Genomic DNA, 14,774 nt, shown 5'->3' with positions numbered 1-14,774 from the left:
GCGCCAGTTAGAACATATCCATTAAGTTGTTCTTCTGTGATCCGGGAAGGAACCGAATTGCACGAAGAGAATTGTTTGGCCATTTTTTGATGACAAACTGTAAAGGAAGTGCAAACGCCCGTTCATGGTTCAAGATTGATATGCACAAACCGGTATCAAACCAGAGAATTTAATCAAAGCGTGTGCGTGCATTAAACCAGATATGGTGTTTGAGATAAGACAGTGGTTTACGTGAGGGCTAATGGTACCTGCCGGATTGTCGTTTTCTACAGGTTAAACCGCCTACAGTGGTATGAAGGACAACCGATCTGAAAATTGCTAAGTGCTACACAAACAAGTTTCACGAGTTAAGAATTATTATTATGGATCTAGCATAGTTCAGGAAAAGAAAAAATCAAAGCCCTAAAAATGGCGACAGCGGAACAGACAGGATCCAGATGGCGCCTATTCGTAGTTTAAAGGGTACTATGGTGAGGCAAAAAAAACTATAGCTTCGGCCGCAGAAGAAAAAGGTCAAGTTGATCTAGATTCGATGAGACAGTAAGGGCGAAACAATGAGCACGGATGAACACTAATGAACATAGATGAGCACTGAAACCCTAATGCAGATCTAGGGTTGAGGGAAGGAGGCTTACCGGATTCACAGGAGTGACGGAGAAGAGCCGCGGATCTCTGGTACGTTTAGGTTGATGCAGCGGCCAGAGATGATGCAGCACTTGAAGATCGACGACGACGACGGAGCTGTCGGGCTTGAGCATCGAGAGGAAGAAGAAGAAGCGCGGAAGGGAAAAGAGAAAGACCACTAAGCCTATTTATAAGACGAATGAATAAGTAGGGAGCACGGGAATCGAGGATCCCGAAGTGGTAAATGGGGCACAGTTGTTGCCATGGTGGTTTAAGGTTAACATGAAGATGTTTCAGATCAGAATTTTTCTAAGATTGACATGAACAGGTTCAAATCAATCTGGGGCCTAATGTTGGGGATATAACTACTAAGTGTAAACCACCCAGGAGGGTCCGGTTTACGCTCATCTATATTGAAGCCCACGAAGACAAGGAGTATGGCGCTCTACTGTTAAAGCTTAGAGGCCTAGAGCCCAAAAGCGGATTAGGGCCCATGGTAGTAAACCGCCATAGTTATGTAACTTGTGTTGTAAGTAAGGGAAGGGAAGAGACCGAGCCAGACACTTGTATGAGCCAGCCTTGGGATTCTGTAAACCGGCCGGGTGTCAACCTGTGTATATAAAGGGACGACCCGGCGGCGGTTCAAGGAGAAGAAGCAACAGCTCGAGAGATAGGTAAAGCGGATTCGCTCCCTGCTCATCGAGATCAATCAATCCCACAACAACTGGATCGTAGGCTTTTACCTTCACCTTAAGGGGCCGAACCAGTATAAACTCCCTGTGTCCTTTGTTCCGGTTTAACCCCTTTAAGCTAATCTCGTCGCGATGGCTCCACGACTAAGTCCTTCTGCTAGGACATCTGACATGTTAATTCCACGACAATCGTCATCTCCCCCTTGGTTATAAAAAATTTCAAGTATAGGTGGTGGAATGTTCACAGGACCTTGGAAACACAAGAATAAGGTTAATTAGTAAAGGGAAACTTGCTAACCCGCATGCATGTGGATGAAACAATTATAATTATGGTGGAAGACAAACGTACCGAAACTACGAGGATCCCATGCAAAAATAGTGCCATGAGTGGTGGAAGCAAACACAAGACCCTCGTATGGAATTGCATCACAGTACACATGTGTGTACAGAAACTGATTTTTGAGCAATATCCATCCAATCGAACCACGAAGGACGGCAACAAGCTTGTCGAAAATAGCAACAACTACATAGTTCCTGTAATTCCAAGAGCGGTTGGGAACTCGACAAATTGCTATCTTCCGTAGAATACAGTCACCATGATCGTATTTGAATGTGCGTAGAATACCGGTGGCTCAACCTCTGGGCAGTCTGCTGAGATTTTTGGAACTAGAACTCGGTGACGAGTGTACACATTCACAAGTTCCCACTCGCAGTTGTACCCAATATAAACAACCCAATCTCCATTTGCGCCTGTCCAAGCCTTGCCCTCAAGCGATGGCATCTTAACATCATACGTATCATTATCAAGCGGCATCAACTTGCACAAGGCGAGGCCTCCGTCGTCCCTACGCCAGTCATCAGGAAGATAGGGGAGATCAAGACGCTTCTGGACCCTTGGGTTCCTTGTAATGATGTTATTAGTTGAGTCGAGAATGGTCTTGAACGAACCTGCCATGCTAGCCGAGATGATGATGTCACACTGATCAATGAGTTCCTCCACCATGTCATCTTTCTGATTGGGGCAAAAATAATGGGGTCATTTCCGGCGTATTCCCTCCATGGAGAAGACGATCGAACAATGGCAGAAGGAAGGGTGAAGGCAAATGGAGGAGGCAGGAAGAGCGTGCGACAGCAGTTCCAAATCGAGAGGGAAAGGCGAAGAGTCGGTGGATGGTTGCCAGTTTGCCACGGTACACGAAGAGGCGCCCCGGCCTACACGTCCGTTCAGAAATACTAGTAGAAAAGGACTCACGGTCGTCTCACTGACATGTTGGAACGGGACCACATGTCAACGAAACATGGTGTGTAATTTCTCGTGCAAAATGCGATCTGGCCGCATTGGCCCGAGGTGCCGCATTAGTTATCGACCTTTATTTTTTTAATGGCATGCCGTTCAGTTTTGAAGCACGACTAACTGGTACTATATGCAGAGAAAATATAAACTACTCTACCACTACTCCACCTCTAGTACTAGTAGTATAAAAAAGATATATAGGCTGGAGCTTCAGCGCTTTCTTGCTAAGGGCTGCCCACTTGCTTCTCACACTATCACCCTCTCTCCAGATCTAAAAAAATGGCCTCTCTCTCCTTTCTCACTGGTGGTCGTAGATTCGCCGGGGAAGGAAAGGACATGCAGCATTGACGCACTCGTCGTCGGCGAGCGAGGTCACACACTGACGACAAGGTCGTCCTCTCAGACCTAACGCCCGCGCGGGATGGCCTCCGTCCCCAAGCTCGCTGCCGTAGTGTGTGCGGAGAACGACGACCATGAGCGAAGCCATTTCCCGCCGACCCTCAGGTATGCTACCTCTTTTTGAACCATACCCTTGTTCTATTGCCCCATCTGCCACGTCGCTGCATGTGGATCTCTTTTCACTCCACCATCTTCCCAATTTGCTATCCTCTGCTCTGCTGGTCATGCAGACGAAAACCTTAATTTGCACTATTAAGGGAAACCCTACTTCATACAGACTAATCCATGTCCGGGTTGAATAAGGAAAGGAAGGGAGACTGTACTGTCCTAGAGAGTAGGCATCGAACCCGCATCTAGGTTGAAAAGGGGAAAATCAGTAGCTAAGGAACGAGTGCCGTGTCTCTTGGTTGAAGAAGGGTAGAAAGGCATGACAACGCAATGGAGAATGACCAGGTCAATCGGTTTGTTGTCCCGACATAGGAAAAAGGTGGCTAAAGAGAACAAAAATGAGACATAATCCACATACGATGCCTGGATATTTGTTGCTCTGGGCAACCATACATCCCTCACCACTCTACGTCCGTGGAGGTACATTGTACTGGTGCGCGCACTGTCCAAATGGGCCTCCCATGCTCTTATTGCCACTTTTTTCCTGTTAGTATAACGCCAGCAGTCAAGTCAAGCAATGCTACTGCTAAAGTGATGCCACATTTAACTAATGCCGCACTCAGTCTAATGCCACCAATAAATTTAATCAATGCCATTTAATATCACTGGATTATTTCAGGGTTAGCTATTGATTGTGGATGTATTAAAGATTTTTCAGCTAAGGCATTCTAATGTTGTTTCTCAGCCAGTATACCAACGATGGAACTTGTTACTACCTTCAGATTTTTGCACTGTTAATGCTTATAGATTACATACCTCACTTTCATGAGATAAGTTAATTTTTTTGTACAGTGTCACCAAAATGCCAAGGCGCTGATGTCCTTTTATTTTGGTTAAACAACACAGAAAATTATGAAGACAAGAGGAAAGGTCAAGAGTGGGCACCTCCTCCTCCAGCTGTTCTGTTGATTCATTCAATCAAGTTTTTATGTTTGATCGATTATCAAGATTGGGATAGCAATTTTTAAGGTCCCCCCGAGTTCGAAATGATATTTACCTTGGAGGTACATGTTTGCAAATTTTTTATACTATCATTAGTTAATAATGCTAGTTACCTTCAGACTTTTGTATTTGGTTTAATGCTCATGCACATCTAGTATACCAATGTTGAAACTTGTTACCTTTACATTTTGTATTGTTAATTCTTATAGAAATATTCCAGTGCTAGAGTTTATTGAAATCTTTTCAGTAAAACCATTGTACTGTACCCTGTAATAAAATAACTACTCTACTATTGCACTAGCCACTGGATTAGTGTATATTTGTAGTATTCGAATGGTGTTGCATTAGCGTATGGACATAAATAAAGTGTGGCAAGCTTTCCCAGATATGTGCTCAAGAAAACTACTACCTGTTTTTTCTAAATACTAGATGTTTGGGTACTTTAAATTGAACCGCGAAAACGTCTTATATTAAGGAACAGAGGGTGTAGAGTTCACTCAAATTATCCTGGTAAAGCTAGTCACGCCTTTGTTAAAATTAATGTTCATTATGTTATCGGAGGAGGTTTGTATGTTTGTCTCTAATGCCTGTCGACTACATACCTGACATCACGATGTAATGTTAAGTCATTTCCTTTTGTACAGTGTCACTGAATTGTCAAGGCGGTGATGGCATTTTATTTTAGTTGAACTGCACAAAATATGCTTAAAAGAAGAGGAAAGGTCAGGAGTCGATCATTCTTTCAAAAAGAATTATATATGCCTTTCTGACATCAGCCGTTGTTGCCTTATTTATTCCTTCAAACAGGTGGTTAGAAACAGTCTTTCTACCTTTTCCATTAAGAAATTTGAATGCTTATATGTGTGAGTCTATGATTCAACTAGTGTCATTTTTACAGTAATCACACTTTCAATATCTATGCAAACATGGATGCTCGATTTTAGTGGAACTGCACAAAAAGTCCAACTGGTTCAACATTAGGAGCATGTTTTCTTCCAAACCTTTATATCCAATTGGTGGCACTATGAGTTGTTCATTATGAAGGTACATGCTTTGCTACTATCTTGCTACTCTTTTTGTACTGTCATTAGATAGTAATACTAGTGGTTTGCATGTGAATTTATTGGCAAGGTGGATCTACATTGGAGGTGTAGGAAAGGATTCAATGATTGGATGCTCAATTTCGGTTGTATAGATTTCACCTCTTCCATCACTGCGAACATGGATATCCTTGGTCTTATGAAGAATATGCGCTATATTTCTGCTCTGAACCAGCAAATCAATTCAGTATGAAATTGTCCAGGGCAAAACATAACTGTGCCAAATTGTCCAGCGCAGAACATGACAGATGCTAAGCGGAAGAGACATGTTCAAACCGAAAATACAAGGTGTGGTATATGTTTACTAGCTGCTTGATATTTGTGCAGACAGAGATGTCTGCCCGTTGCTATTTGGCAAACAAACAAAGTGACCGCAATTTTGGTTGAACTGCACAAGAGAATAGTATAGTCAATGCATGCAGTGCCATTTGAAAATAGACACAGAAAGATTGGATAGTCACTTCATGGACTATAGAAAAGTAGTACTGTATTATTTGTTGGCCAACACTAGGTGCTTCATTGCTTTGGTCTGATAATACAATGGGCATCATTTTGCCTAAGTTAAAGTTTGTATTCCGAAAATAGTCTCGTCGTGTGATCGAGAGAAGACCAAATCATATTGCAGTGGATGTTCCTCGATCATGTGTGGTTCGTTCTCATGGTAACAACTGTTGGTGAAACAACTTACATTTGCAAGAGGAATTGTAGACTTCACAAACAAATTTGTCTTTCATTCTATACTGAATGTTGGCCAAGAGAAGCATCCATGTCAGTAGGAAGAATAGATGTTTTTTCTAGATCTTTGCTTTTGGAGCTACATATTTGTATATGATTTGTGAATCATTGAGATGCATTAACATGTTGATCTTAAGTATGGGAATCGTACTAGTTGGTTTTGGTTGCGATGCAAGATCCGAAGTGGCTGATCTTTAATTTGGAGCTACATATTTGTATATGATCTGTGAATCATTGACATGCATTAATAGTTACTTATTTTTGTTCGCTCAGTGTTTACAAGTTATTGATCGATCACTAGATAGCCTACTAATGCGCTCCTGGCAGTTTTATTTGCGACGCAAGATCCGAAGTGGCAGTTTCTTGAATAAAAATGCCTACCTCTGAAGAAACTGACAAGCTACACTACCCGACCAACTCGATCCTACACAGATAAATAGCAGATCACACACGTATTACCTCCTTTCCAGTTTGCAGGGCTCAATTCAAGAGACGACCTACTCGATCCAACATGAATGAATAGCAAATCATGCACGTACTAGTACCTCCTTTCCGGTTTGCAGGGCGTAATTCAAACCTCTCACCAACCAAGGTACTCCCTCCGTCCGGGTTTATTAGTCCCGTGAGGAAAACAGCAAGACGAAGGCATGACAATAATTAACTGCATCGAGAAGTTTAAGCCTAATTAATTCCAGCGATTTAAGTGGCTGCATGCGTGCCCTCGGCTGTGACTCGTTGCATGCTGCTCCGCGTACTGGCTACGAGCGATTATGAGTGCCTGCATGCAGCTGGCCGTAATTAAGGCAGCTAACTGATGCAAAAAAAATGCGCTTTAATTGTTGCAGGCCTTTTAAATCCGTGGAATCATTATTGACAAGGAGGGAGATGATTCGAGTGCACTCGTTTGACCATCATGCCGGCGTGCGATCCAGCACGGACGGGATGGGATGACAAAGTCATAATTTCAGTTTCTCTAGTTTTCCATGGCAAGATGGCGCGCTAAGCCATGCCTGCTCATGCATTGAATTTCGATGACCGTCGCGCTACCTTCCGCCTATAAGTACTGTTTCCCGGCCTTCTTCGGTGGCACCGTGACCCAACTCACCATATCCTCACGTCTGCCATGCCCCTGCCCGTCCACGGTAGGCGAGGCCAGAGGCGGTCACCGCCGGAACTAGTGTTTGGTTTTTCACCGGAAGGCAGACGGAGGGAGGAGGCATTGTATCTGTCTTTAGATGGCAATGTGGACATCGAGGACTTGTTGGAGCGCGACCGCCTGGTGGAGGAGCAGGAGTTGTTGGAGCGTGACCGCCTGGCGGAGGAGCAGCTATCACCGATTTGCGCTGCCAGCGGGACATGGAGAAGTAGCGCACCGACACTTTGAGTCGTGAGCAGAGCGCCTGCAACTGGGCCGACTACATGGAGGCCGGCGCCCGGAAAATAGCCCTGGAGGCTTTCGGGCATGCACATGTTTGCGACGCCGATTTTTACTACCAGCTCGTCAAGTGGGTTTCCCGCTTAGAAGCCGAAGCTTCGGTGGACAATGCCGGCATGGAAAGGGCCAACGCGAGCGAGCAACGTGCCCTATCACACCTCTGGCAAGTCTGAGGCGAGGCGGAGGACGCCGGTGCCGGCGTTTAGTGTGTACCGCGGATGGAGGCTGGCATCGTCTAGGTAGCTAAGAGTAAGTTAGTACTTGTACGCTACTAGAGTATTATTGGGAGTACATAGTTAACTTGGCTATGATGGTTGTCAACGTGGAAGTTCAGTACTCTATATGTGGATCAGACCTGTTACTTTGCTCTGAATGTTGAACTTTCCATTTGAATGTATGGAATCGGTTGTTATTTTTTTAAATGGGTTGTATTTGTCATGCACGGGTTTAGAGGCTGACTTGTGGGCCTACCAAGTTGACGCGTACACAATCAGGAGATGATTGTATGTGGAGAGGATGACAGTAGGGACCCGCCAAGGTCATGGCAGTACGCAAGCAAGTGCCTCCCTATTTCAAGCCAATAAAAAAGGGCGCCTCCTAATGGATTTCTGACATCTGGGTCCCATGCCATTGTCAACGTAGTCAATAAACGAGAGAATTGCACAACGAGCGGCTGACACCAGGGACCCAGCAGCTCGCCCAGTTATTTTTGTTTTGGGTTAATTTGATAAATGCCACACCAAATCTGGTGTTCCCGAGAAATGCCACTGCAATTTCCAAACTTTGAAAAATGCCATTTCATGCCATTTCCGGTGGCATTTTTCGAAGTCTGGAGTGGTGTTTTTCAAAGTTTGCAAATTGCAGTGGTGTTTTTCAAAGTTTGCAAAAATTGCAGTGGCATTTTGCAAAGTTTGGAAATTGCAGTGGCATTTTTATGAATCGCTATAATTGGAGTGGCATTTATCTAATTTGTTTTTTAGACGGAAGTAGGGTGTCAACGGGCTGTAATGCCAACAAAAAGAATATGGGCTCCAAAAAAACTGTAAGAATTAGCAAATGGGTTGTAAATTATTAGAAATAATGGCAGATGGCCTGTATGCTGTTTTCTACAGATTTGAGGGGTTTCCTAAAAAAATTGGCCCACAAGCAGTGACTATTGGATGTCCATCCAACGACCGTCGTGCTTCTTCAATCTCTGCTCTTCCTGCTCTAGCCGCTCAAACAAGCGCCGGCGGGACTGCCTGCTCCCTCCTCCCTGCGGTCGGCTGTGCTGCCGCGCAGGCCTCACCGCCCCACCGTACTCCCATCGCTGGCCTAGCCATCCCTCTACTCACCCACACCTACTGTTATTCTATGGCGATGATAGATGAACCAGTAAACCCTCATCCAGTCGTACTCCCCTCCGCGTGGGAAACAACTGCTGAGTCTTCCCTGGCTCCGTGTCATTCCCTTCCTAGGCCTCGCCGTCGTCCACTGCCCTGGTGCCCTCAGCGTGGCATGGTCAACGTGGTCAACGACCGACATGCATCTGAAGTGGACTGTACGTGGAGAGGCTGATATCTGGGTCCACGGCCGCACGCAAGGAAATGCCTCCTTATTACGCGCAAAATAATGATTCCTCCACCTGACATCTGGAACCCACCGAAAGGGCCTCTGTATTTCGCGAAAAAAACATGACCGCCGCTGACAGCTCGACCCACCAGCTACATCTTCACACGCAAGGAAGTGCTTCCGTATTACGCACAAGAAAAAGAATACTCCCCCTGCTAGCTGGGACCCAGTATAGTGGGCCTACTAAGTTGACGGGGACGGAGCGCTTTGTCAACTTAATCAATATGCACGATTCTAGCTCCAGTGAACATATGATGTCCATCCAACGGTCGTAGTGCTTCTTCAACCTCTGGTCTTCCTGCAACAGCCGCCCAAAGCAGCACCGGTCGTGCCGCCTGCTCCTGCCTCCCGTGGCCGGCTGTGCTTCCACGAAGGCCTCATCGCCCCCATACTACTCCCACCGCTGGCTAGGCCATCCCTCCACTCACCCACATCCCCTGTTATTCTGCAGCAACGGCAGCCTCATACCGCAGTCGAACCAATGAACCCTCGTACTCCTCTCCGCGTGGGCATACACTACCGCGTCTTCCCCGGCTCCGCGTCGTCCCCTTCCTAGGCCTCGCCGTCGTCCACCACCGTGGTGCTCTCGGCGCGGCGTGGTCAACGTGGTCAAGGAACGACTTCCATCAGACATGGACTGTATGTGGAGAGGCTGACAGCTGGGTCCACGGCCACAGCAAGGAAGTGCCTCCTTATTACGCGGAAAATATTGATTCCTCCACCTGACAGCAGGGACCCACTAGATGGGCCGCTTTCGCGAAAAAAACGCCCCCCCCCCTAACTGTTGGGACCTACCAGCTACATCTTGACGCGCAAGGAAGTGCGTCCATATTACGTGCAAAAAATGATTCTCCCCCTGACTGCTGGGACCCACCAGCTACATCTTCGCACACAAGGAAGTGCCCGACAGTCGGGACCCACCTGGTCGAAGCGTACGTAGCATTGTCATTCTGGTCGCGAACGTGTACGTACATACTAGTCGATTAGAGGAGCGCACGTGTCATAGTAGAGGAGTGCACGTGTCGTAGTATAGGCGCGCACGTAGCATGTACATGTACGTATAGCGGCCAGGGTGCAGGAAAGTAAATACGGACACATACATACATATGGGCGGGGTCTCGAACGCCTACTCGCGCATACGTAGGGCCAGAGCTCGTGTACATGGCTAGGTCGGAACGGAGAACCAGCGCCGTCATCGTGTTCAAGGGGAGCCAACCGGCTGGGTCAGAACGAAATGCGTCATTGTGTTCATCGGGAGGGCTTGGACAGAACAGCTGATGGAAACGAGGCCTGGTGTACCATAGGATGGAGGAAACGGCCTTGTGTTCGACCGGCCACATTCGAAACTGGATCCTGTTCATCAGGAGGGGTCTGGCATACCGCAAAACGGAGGAAACGGACTTGTGTTGGACCTCCTACAGTCGAAACGGGGTCCTCTTGATCGGGAGGGGTGTGGCGTACCGCAAAACAGAGGAAACAGACTTGTGTTGGAGCGCTACGGTCGAAACGGGGGTCCTGTTCATCGGGAGGGGTGTGGCGTACCACAAAACGGGACTCCACGGGATACTGTTCATCTCCACCGTCGACCTCCTTCAGCCTCCACGGGCAACTGTTCATCCACCGTCGACCTCCTCCAGCCTCCACCTATGACTGTTCATCCACGGGCTCCTGTTCATCCAGCCTCCACCGCGCGCTACTCCACCGGCTACTATTCAACCACCCCTCTCCACGGGCTCCTGTTCAACCACCCCTCCATGGGCTACTGTGCATCCACCCCTCCACCGTCTACTGTTCATCCAACCCTCCACGGGGTCGTCCTGTTCATCTAGCCCTCCACGGGGTCCTGTTCATCCAGCCCCAACCGGCTCGGCCGATCGAGGTCCTGTTCATCCAGAGGCAACACCACGGGTGATAACCCACAAGTGTAGGGGATCGCAACAGCTTTCGAGGATAAAGTATTCAACCCAAATTTATTGATTCGACACAAGGGGAGCCAAAGAATATTCTTGAGTATTAGCAGTTGAGTTGTTAATTCAACCACACCTGGATAACTTAGTATCTGCAGCAAAGTATTTAGTAGCAAAGTAGTATGATAATAAAGGTAATGCTAGCAAAGGTAAAGATAAATGTTTTTGGGTTTTTGTAGTGATTGTAACAGTAGCAACAGAAAAGTAAATAAGCGAAGAACAATATATATGAAAAGCTCGTAGGCAATGGATCAGTGGTGGATAATTATGCCGGATGCGATTCCTCATGTAATAGCTATAACATAGGGTGATATAGAACTAGCTCCAGTTCATCAATGTAATGTAGGGATGTATTCCGTAAATAGTCATATGTGCTTATGGAAAAGAACTTGGATGACATCTTTTGTCCTACCCTCCTGTGGCAGCGGGGTCCTAGCGGAAACTAAGGGATATTAAGGCCTCATTTTGATAGAGAACCGGAACAAAGCATTAGCACATAGTGAATACATGAACTCCTCAAACTACGATCATCACCGAGAAGTATCCCGATTATCGTCACTTCGGGGTTGTCAGATCATAACACATAATAGGTGACTATAGACTTGCAAGATAGGATCAAGAACACACATATATTCATGAAAACATAATAGGTTCAGATCTGAAATCATGGCACTCGGTCCCTAGTGACAAGCATTAAGCATGGCAAAGTCATAGCAACTTCAATCTCAGAACATAGTGGATACTAGGGATCAAACCCTAACAAAACTAACTTGATTACATGGTAAATCTCATCCAACCCATCACCGTCCAGCAAGCCTACGATGGAATTATTCATGCACGGCGGTGAGCATCATGAAATTGGTGATGGAGGATGGTTGATGATGACGATGGCGATGAATCCCCCTCTTCGGAACCCCGAACGGACTCCAGATCAGCCCTCCTGAGAGAGATTAGGGCTTGGTGGCGGCTCCGTGTCGTAAGACGTGATGAAACTTTCTCCCCAATTTTTTTCTCCCCGAACATGAATATATGGAGTTGCAGTTGAGGTCGGTGGAGGTCCAGGGGGCCCACGAGATAGGGGGCGCGCCCTATAGGGGGGGGCGCCCCCCTGTCTCGTGGATAGGCCGTGGGCCCCCTGGTGTATTTCTTTCGCCCAGAAATTCTTATTAATTCTAAAAAGTGCCTCCGTGGATTTTCAGGACATTCCGAGAACTTTTCTTTTCTACACATAAAACAACATCATGGCAGTTCTACTGAAAATAGTGTCAGTCCGGGTTAGTTTCATTCAAATCATGCAAGTTAGAGTCCAAAACAAGGGCAAAAGTGTTTGGAAAAGTTGATACGTTGGAGACGTATCAACTCCCCCAAGCTTAAACCTTTGCTTGTCCTCAAGCAATTCAGTTGATAAACTGAAAGTGATAAAGAAAAACTTTTACAAACTCTATTTGCTCTTGTTGTTGTAAACATGAAAAGCCAGCATTCAAGTTTCAGCAAATATTATGAACTAACCATACTCACAATAACACTTAGGTCTCACAATTACTCATACCAATAACATAATCAGCTAGCGAGCCATAATAATAAAACTCGGATGACAACACTTTCTCAAAACAATCATAACATGATATAACAAAATGGTATCTTGCTAGCCCTTTCTGAGACTGCAAAACATAAATGCAAAGCACCTTTAAAGATCAAGGACTGACTAAACATTGTAATTCATGGTAACAGAGATCCAGTCAAGTCATACCCAATATAAACCAATAGTAATGAATTCAAATGGCAGTGTGCTCTCCAGCGGGTGCTTTTTAATAAAAAGGGTGATGAATCAACATAAAAGTAAATAGATAGGCCCTTCGCAGAGGGAAGCAGGGATTTGTAGAGGTGCCAGAGCTCGATTTTAAAATAGAGATTGAATAACATTTTGAGCGGCATACTTTCGCTGTCAACGCAACAACTATGAGATGGCTGTATCTTCCATACTACATGCATTATAGGCAGTTCCCAAACAGAATGGTAAAGGTTTATACTCCCCCAACCACCAACAAGCATCAATCCATGGCTTGCTTGAAACAACGAGTGCCTCCAACTAACAACAGCCCTGGGGGAGTTTTGTTTAATTATTTTGATTTGCTTTGATCTTTCTGGATCACGGGACTGGGCATCCCGGTTACCGGCCCTTTCTTGTGAATGAGGAGCGGAGTCCACTCCTCTTGAGAATAACCCACCTAGCATGGAAGATATAGGCAGCCCTAGTTATAACATGAGCTTCTCGAGCATACAAAATAGAATTTCATTTGAAGGTTTGGAGTTTGGCACATACAAATTTACTTGGAACGGCAGGTAAATACCGCATATAGGAAGGTATAGTGGACTCATATGGGACAACTTTGGGGTTTAAGGAGTTTGGATGCACAAGCAGTATTCCCGCTTAGTACAGGTGAAGGCTAGCAAAAGACTGGGAAGCGACCAACTGAGAGAGCGACAACAGTCATAAACATGCATTAAAATTAATTCACACCAAGTACAAGCATGAGTCGGATATAATCCACCATGAACATAAATACCATGAAGGCTATGTTGATTTGATTGAACTACATGCGTGAACATGTGCCAAGTCGAGTCACTCCATTCATTCAAAGGACGATACCATCCCATCATATCACATCATAATCATTCTAATAGCATGTTGGCACGCAAGGTAAACCATTATAACTCATAGCTAATCAAGCATGGCACAAGCAACTATAATCTCTAAATGTCATTGCAAATATGTTTACTTCATAATAAGCTGACTCAGAAATGATGAACTCATCATATTTACAAAAACAAGAGAGGTCGAGTTCATACCAGCTTTTCTCATCCCAATAAGTCCATCATATATCGTCATTATTGCCTTTCACTTGCACGACCGAACGATGTGTATAATAATAAGAGTGCACGTGCATTGGACTAAGCTGGAATCTGCAAGCATTCAACTCAAGAGAGAAGACAAGTAACATGGGCTCTAAGTTAAATAAACAATCAAGCATATGAGAGCCACTAAGCATTTTCAATATGGTCTTCTCGACCCCCAAAGGAAGGAAAAGAAAATAAAACTGTTTACACGGGAAAGCTCCCAACAAGTAAGAAGAAGAACTAGAAATCTTTTTGGGTTTTCATTTTAATTTCTACTACAAGCATGGAAATTAAAATAACTATTTTTTTTTGCTTTTTCTTAAGGTTTATCAAACACAAAAGAAGAAAACTAGAAAAAGAAATTTAAACTAGCATGGATAATACAATGAAAGAGTATGAGCACTGACAACTAGTGTGTGAACATGAATGTAAAGTCGGTGAGAAATACGTACTCCCCCAAGCTTAGGTTTTTGGCCTAAGTTGGTTTAATACCAAGGACCGCCGCTACTCTCCCCGGTGTAATGGGAGGTGTAACCAGGATACCACTGGCTGGTCATCTACGGATCCCACTGGACAGATGATGCACGATAAGGGTCCAGTTTAGGTTCCGGCTCAGGTTCAGGTTCTGGAGTAAAAGCTTGAGCTCGATGATTGTTCACCGCTTCCGGTGTGACAAGAAAATTTTCTGCAAGCAAATCAAACAACAAAGGCGCAGGCAAAATAATAATCTCAAAGTGTCTCTTATTGAATCTAAGTTTATACAAGAGCATCTTTTCTTCGTTGTCAACAATAAACTTGTGTGCTACCATGCTCTTGTAATCTAAAATGTTATCTCCTCCTTCTCATGGTGCCTAATGGGTATCTGAAAATGTTTAGCAAGACGTGCAGCATAGATACCTCCAAATATGG

This window comes from Triticum dicoccoides, chromosome 7B (genome assembly GCF_002162155.2).
Source record: "Triticum dicoccoides isolate Atlit2015 ecotype Zavitan chromosome 7B, WEW_v2.0, whole genome shotgun sequence".
NCBI lineage: Eukaryota > Viridiplantae > Streptophyta > Magnoliopsida > Poales > Poaceae > Triticum > Triticum dicoccoides.
Note: the sequence above shows the minus strand (reverse complement) of the source record.